Raw genomic sequence first — 8,001 nt, 5'->3', positions numbered from 1 at the left:
ACTGCCACATTACTCCCTCTAGTTTTCAGATTACCTTCCCCTCAATTTTTACTTTCCGACCCCCATCTTGATTTAATTCAGCAAAACCCTGTTATTTAAAACAACTTCTGGTAAATTAATCCTGATTCTGGATGATAACTTTCAATTCCTGAACTCATCTTTATCAACTGCCACATGCTACATAAGATAATTGTGCAAACACCTCAGCCCTCAAAGTACAACTCCAGAGGAATGGATGGGTCATTCCCTGAGCATTAGGTGATGCAAGCACATGGAAAGCTTAAGTGAGGTGTGAGAGGACAGGATATTCAGGGCCTGTGTTTGGGTTGTCAGCCCATGTTTGCTTGCTTTGTAATCCTAGTTCAAAATAAGATTGTTGTCAGTAATTTTTACCAAGGAATTCTGAGTTATTTACCTTAATCTGTCAGCAATGAGAGGAGAAAAGTCCTGCTCCTTACATTTAGTCAACCAGAGTCACTTGTATTTTTACCAAGATAGTCTTAATGTGAATCAATCATTCAGCACCATTTAGACATCTCCCTGCCTAATTCAAATTCAGAAAGATTCTTAAGTTAAGAGTGAGATTTTGCAAAGCCATTCTTCACTTGAACAATCCCCTTCTCCCCAACTGGACTGTGGGATTTCTCTGTAGTGATTCTAGTGATATTTAGGGCCAGGTAATGCTTTGTTGTGGGGAAGGAAACTGTCCCAGGCATTGTAGAATATGTAGCAGCATCCCAGGCTTCTCCTCACTGGAGGTCAGTCAATAGCACCCCTCTCCCAAGTCGTGGCAGTGAATAATGTCTCTATACATGCTCAAGTTTTCTGCTGGGGAGAGAGAAATTGTCCCAAGCTAAAAACCACTGAGTTGGAGAGAGGTCCAGCTTGATCTTGTTAGAATAAGAAATTCCATAAATGTGTATTTCCCTACTCTATTGCAAAAGTAAGTACCAATTAATAGGCCCCAGGGTAGTACATGCCCTCAACACATAAACACCTGTGAACTGATTTTTTTAAATTGGTTGGTTAATAATTTGTTTAAATTTCAACAAAATTAAAGAACTTAAATGTGTAGATGAACTGATCATGAAAGAAACGGCAGCACAAGGTAGGAACTATAAGCTTATAAGAAGTCAGGAATAAGAGAACGGATATGCAGTATAAGCACCTCATATTCACCAAGTCTGTTGTTCTAATGAAAACATGCACATTTCACTTGATGCCTTTCCAAGTATATTGCAAACAATCAATAAATATTCTCAACTATAGTAACATCAATTACTAAATATAATATCCCAATATTTCAGATAAAGAAACTGAGGCTCAGAATGGTTAATATCTCCAAGGTTAGAGCTGTGATTCAGACTCAGGTCTGCCTTACTTTCAAATCCATGCTCTTTTCTCTTTTTCCATTTGGAGAGAAAGAGGAAGAGAGAGGTGGGGGGCTGGGAGAGATTTGTTGTTCCTCTTATTTATGCATTCATTGGTTGATTCTTGTATGTGCCCTGACCAGAGATTGAAACTGCAACCTTGGCATATCAGAACAATGCTCTAACCAACTGAGCTATCTGGCTAGAGCTCAAACTCTTTTTATAATACCTCTCATCTTTGAATGTCTCTGAAGCCTTCATTACTTTCTCAGTGTGAACAAAAGTCATCTTGGAAAGAACTTTATATATGGATCAGCAATTCAGCCGCAAGAGAAAGCCCTGAGTGTGTCAGGGCCCATCAAAGACACTGCATGCTTGCATTAAACCACTCAAGAATTTTCTCAAGAGGATATTTGGAGTCTAAGTTACAAGAAAAAGAGAGCTATTATTGCCAAAAGTAGATGGAGGCTATGACCAATATCCTGATGTTATTTCTACATATATGTAAATAGACTCAAATGACTCCCAGGGATTTTTTTTTTTTTTTTTTTAAATCAGGGTTAGGCTTTTGTTCTCCCAATGGACCCAGTAATGCAACATACAAGTAAAGATATCATCATCTGTCCATTTCAATTAACTATATTACAGCCACACAGGTACTTAAAATGCCTGGGAATTTAGAAATAGTCACTGACTGCCTTCTCTAATCTAACAATATCCCTTAGAACTATTCTCAATGCTTTCAGACCTATTTCTGAGCTACCTCTTGGTACATGGTGAGTGACAAATGAGTGACAAATAAGCATATCAAAAGAAGTCATACATCATATGTCAGCAGGGAAGTGCAAACTTAAATAATAAGGTGATACTACTACACACCTATTAGAATGACCAAACTCCAGAACATTGACAACACCAAATGCTGGCAAGGATGTAGAGCAACAGAGAGTCTCACCATTCATTGCTGGTGGGAGTGAAAAATGGTACAGTCACTTAGGAAGACAATTTGGCAGTTTATTATAAAACTAAACATACTCTTACCATGTGGTTCAGCAATTGAACTCTTTGGTATTTACCCAAAGGAGTTGAAAAATTATGTCCACCCAAAACCTGCATACACGTATTTATAGCAGCTTTATTCATGACTGCCAAAATTTAGACGCTATCAAGATGTTCATCAGTAAGAAAATGAATAAATTGTGATACAGCCAGATAATGAAATATTATTCAGTGCTAAAAAGAAAGAAACTATTAAGCAATAAAAAGACATAGAGGAAAAGTAAAAGCATATTACTAAGTGAAAGTCATTCTAAAAAGGTTGAATACAATATGATCCAACTATAAAACATTCTGAAAAAGATTAAACTATGAAGACAGTAAAAAGATCAGTGATAACCAAAGGTTAGGGAAGAAGGAGGGATGAATAGGCAGAGCACAGATTTTTAGGGCAGTGAGAATACTATGTATGATACGATAATGGTCATTATAATTTGATTTATTTTTATTTTTAACTATAAGTTTTTCCAAACCACCAAGAATGAACTGTGATGTAAACAATGGACTTTGGGTAATTATGTTGTGTCAGTGTATGTTCATCAACTCTGTACCACCAATGTACCACTCTGGTGAAAAATATTGATAAAGGGAGAGGCTATTACATGAGGGGTAAGGGATTTATATGAAATCTTTATACCTTCTGCTCAATTCTGCTATGAATCTAAAACTGGTCTAAAAATTGTCTATTGAAAATATTCAGTGAAAACAAAACATAAACAAATTGAATCCAATTATCCTTCAGTCATTAGGATAGGTGATATAAGGTCACAGGATGAAGAAAATGTAGTCCTGCCCTTTAAGCAGAAGCTTATCACCCGTTTGGGTAGATGCAACATGTTTATATGGGAAAACTGGGATTTTGCAATATATAAAATAAATATTCTGAGAGTTTTCATTCTTGCTCAACAAATATTCACTCTCCTCTCCCTCCCACTGTGGGTAAAGTAGGCTTCCCTGTCCAATTGACCATGGTCTTGGCCACATAACTTGATTTGGCCATGGAATTTGGGTTGTGTGTTTGGCATGCCTCTTTTGCACTCCAGTAGTCTTCCATGAGAACATGCCTCAGGTAACCACAGGCCCTGCAACTGGAGCACCAGAATTAACATACATAGAAGTGACTTGAGCCCAACTTGTCATCTGGAGTTAATCCCAGTTGACCTCAGCATGAATCACAGCTGCCAGCTGAGCTCCACCTAGATCAGTTGAACCACTATTGATTGACCTGCAGATTATTGGACATAAGAATACATGCTTACTATTTCAGCTATTGATTATTGCAGTGGTTTATTACACAGCAATTATAAATTATCACAAATTTTATATATCACAAAATATATATATTAGAGGCCTGGTGCACACAATTCATGCACAGGTGGGGGTGTCCCCCAGCTCTGCTGCACCTCTCTCAATCCAGGACCACTGGCTTCTAACTGCTCGCCTGCCTGCCTACCTGATCACCCCTAACCACCTCTGCCTCATCGCCCCTAACCACTTTCCTGCCTGCCTGATTGCCCCTAACCATTCTTCTTGCTTGCCTGATCACCCCTAACCATTCTTCCTGCTTGCCTGATCACCCCTAACCACTCGCCTGCCTGCCTGATTGCCCCTAACTGCTCGCCTGCCTGCCTGATCACCCCTAACTGCCACTGTCTCAGCCTCTGCCACCTGGGCTTCATCCAGAAGATTGTTCGGCTGTCCAGTCTAATTAGCATATTATGCTTTTATTATTATAGATATGCGTGTGTGTATTTGTATAATCAAAATTGGTTTTAAAAGGAAATAGATATTAAAGTGGAAAATGGGGGAAAAGATTTTGAATAGCATAGAAGACAGATCATCCCGGGTGAAAGGAATGGCATTAGCACAGATATGTAGTTGGAAATGGTGAGGTGCTTTGGGGGTCCAGTAAACAAACCATTTTGGTTGAAGCAGAAGATTTTGGCATTTTTCTTGCTTGAGCATGAACTGCAAAGGTAAGGTGAAATGAGTATGTAAAAGGCTTTGAATGATAACTCAAGGAAATTTAATGTAAATCCTAAGAGAGATGGTTAACAAGACTGAACAGGTAATTCCAAGGAAAAGTTCTTTGCACATATTTTAGAAACAGGAGTTGGAGGCAATTCTTAGAGAGAGTGGTTTCAAAATGGAGAGGAAATAAATCCTTTTACACATAAAAATATAGGTTTGGATGAGACAACCTGCTCCACACTCCACCTTTATGTGTTTATTTTAAAAAGGAGGCTCAGTGTAGTTCTAATGAAGACATTCACAAGGCTCAGAAGATGGACATTTGAGTCAAGTTATGGATCAACAGAGGAGGCTGAATTAAACATCCATCTGGAAATTGCCCCAACACTGAACTTGATAGTGATAAAAAGGGGAGCAAGGGGGCCCTAGAAGGAGATACCTTGGGGCTGGCTTATCCTTTGAGGTCTCCAGAGCTGCAGGAGCTGCTGTGTGGAAATGATGTGCTCCCTAACTGAGAGAAATCATCCAGAACAGGTCCTGAAGCTAAAGTCTTAATCCCTTTTGCAATAAACTCCCTAATCCTATAGCAAAGGGAAGCAGTAAAGTTTGAGGGAGGACAGGGCCGGTTTGAGGCAGAATTTCATTAGAAATTTGAAGGGCTGAAGTTTGCAATTGCAAATAACAATCTCAATCTGTCAGTCAGAGGCAGGTAAGAAAGGGCATTTTAAATGGAGTTCTGTCCTGGGGAAAACTGCTAGAGAAAGAAGAACATGCCCAGATGGCCAGCGCCTAAGGGAACATGGGGCGGGCCTAAAGGAAGTCAAGCAAAGGAGATAAAATAAATTTCACCTGCACTGTTTCTTATCGCCATTTCTTCTTTGTATAGTTGCTATGGGAACTGTGTTTCAGAAGCTTTCTAAGGCTGTGTCTAGCCAGTGAAAAGTGATCAAGCATTAGGGCTAAAATGATCAATCAATTTAATTCAACTGATTTAATTGATTTATTTCCAACTCATGCTGCCCCCCACCCTGAGCCAAGTTTGAGTATTTGCTTGACTGAACTCAGTGGCATCTTGCACTGTTTGTGTTCTAGAATACACCTTTCCTATGAGGGCCCTGTTCTGGGATTACAAACAGCTCTAGAAGGGCATGGAAAGTAGCTGTGAAGGCAGGAAAGGACTAGTTGAATTGTTACAGAAGACCAGAGAAATACCAAGCACGCTTCCTAGAGAAAGGGACGGACCCCGTCTATTAACACTAGTGAACTTTGGGAATAATTTCCAAATCAGAGTAAAGAAACATGCAGAAAGATCTCTCTCTCTCTCTCTCTCTCTCTCTCTCTCTCTCTCTCTCTCTCTCTCTATATATATATATATATATATATATATATATATATATATATATATATATATATATATCTCGCTGGGGTCTTTGTCTTGCAGATATGCCCCCTGCCCTGAAGGCCCCCAGGTGTCAGGCCACATCCATGGTAGTCCGGCACCAGCATAACAACCCTCCCCCTCTCTCCCAGGGCAGTGCATTGTTCAGAGTTCCATGGCCTATGCATTTAGATAACAAGTTCTGCAAGACCAGTTTCCTCCTCACAATAACTCATAACTGGTGTCAGAAATCTAGGCACTCTCATAAACTGAGGAGCAGGAAAAAGCCAAGCATCAGAGGACAGGTAGCCAAGCAGAAAAGAACCAAGAGAGGATAGTTGCCCAAGGCAAGGCAGAACAGAGAGAGCTGGAGGCAGTAGCACCCAGAGGAGACCTGGGTACTAGACCATGCTATCCAAGTCACAGACTACTTATCAAGCCTCAGCCTAAGTTGTTACCAAATGAGGACTAAGCCTAACATCCCCTGCTGCCACCTCTATTCCAACCCTGACTTGACATTAGGTTACGCTTCTGGACAGGTGATCCAGTCACTTATGCTCATTTCCATCAGATTCCTCTCTCCATAACTCTGTGTGGCTTTAGATATCCTCAGCCACATGCTCTATTCTTACTGCAGGAGATCGGATTCTTTCCTGATCTCTCAGCATATTCATTTCAAGGATACATGGATCAGGAGGGTTTGCAGTGTAGTGGCAAGGTTTAGTGGAGCGGAAACAAAGGACTGTACCAGGTATCCCATGCCCGATGTCTAATCCATGCCAAGTGGCTCAGCTCTGTCTCCCTATATATGAAATCCAGCCGCTGGGGCCACAGACCTGCACTTGTTCCCACCAAGCCCAGAAGGAGGGCCAGAACCCAGAGCTGCAGTCTCATTAGTCCTGCATCTGAGGCTCCAGTGGTCCAGCACAGTCTCTGTTCCCATCCAGTTTGTGATGGCTGCTCACTTCAGCCTGAGAAGCTGGTGAAGGGAGAGAGCACACACCAGGCATTTGTTCAACTTTGATGATATTTCCTTGAGTTTGGGAAGGGGCAGGCTTTCTTTCAAACTATCCAATCCCTTTCCTGGATCTTCTGGGGTTTCATGTCCTCATCCAATCAGGTCTTTTACCAACATTTCCCAGCCTAGACTCCTCTCCTTTTGGGTCACCATTCTGATGCCTTTTGTGCATGCCTTAAAGTTTTGCACCATCATCTGGCTTCTACTGCCTGTCTTCATAATAGAAGGAATATCCCCCTTATTGTTTGTCTCTCCCTCCAGGAATCGGAGGCACAGGTAATCTGGAGGAACAGCCATTGTTCCCCCAGGGAGACTGGAAAGCCAGGCTTTCCTGACTACTGGGGATTAAGGTCCCTTTGACAGAGGATTCAGCTGTTTCCTGGGGTGTCTGTGAAGCTGTAGCTTCCTGACTTAATCAGGTTTAGTCAGTTTTGCTCTCTTCTCTTTTGTTAATACCTAACGAGCTGCTTATGCTAACATTCTGCTTCCTACTCAAGAATTCAGGGGCCTTTGTAATCTTGCAAGGGTTAATGGATGGTGGTCTCATTTTCTGTAGCTTCTTCCAGTTCTTAAGGGGGTGTGGTCCTGCTATCTGCCAAAAAGAAGAGAGTCAAGAGGGGAGGGGAGTCTATATGGGGGAGGGGTTTTGTAAAATCCAAGTCAGTCTGTTACTATCCTTGGAAGGTGGCACATGTGGTGTCTAGAGGATTGTGCTGCTGAGCAAGTTGGTATCATTGTGGAGACAAATTTGACAAGAAGGTTAAAAAGGCACAGTCCAAAAGTGAGAGGAAGAATTATTGCAACTGAACACCTGATGAGAGGTAAGAACCAGGTGAGAGAGGGAAAGACCAACTTTACATTGTTTCAGATTAAGTTAGAGGAGGGGTTTCTCTGGACAAAAGTGTGTCACCTGACTGACGCCATCTTGTTTTACCATACTCAATTCCAATTAAGCTAAAGGGAACATTCTAAAATCCCCTTCCTAAAGCAGGTGCTTTCTGTCTGAATCTCCTGGCAGGAAAGGCAAAGCAGTTTTAAGTTTGCAGAACTTTGGCCTCTTCAATGCCACCCTTTACATAATAAAGTTTTACATTCCAGAAGTGGAGCTGACAACCACTCCATACAAGTCAGTGCAGCCAAACCACTGAGGCTCATTTCAGGAGGTGGCAATGCAAATAGGCCTTCAAAGTTATGTAAACAAGTAATCA

This window comes from Myotis myotis, unplaced genomic scaffold (assembly GCF_014108235.1).
Source record: "Myotis myotis isolate mMyoMyo1 unplaced genomic scaffold, mMyoMyo1.p scaffold_m19_p_10, whole genome shotgun sequence".
In the NCBI taxonomy this organism is placed as follows: Eukaryota; Metazoa; Chordata; class Mammalia; order Chiroptera; family Vespertilionidae; genus Myotis; species Myotis myotis.
This window is presented reverse-complemented; position numbering follows the sequence as displayed.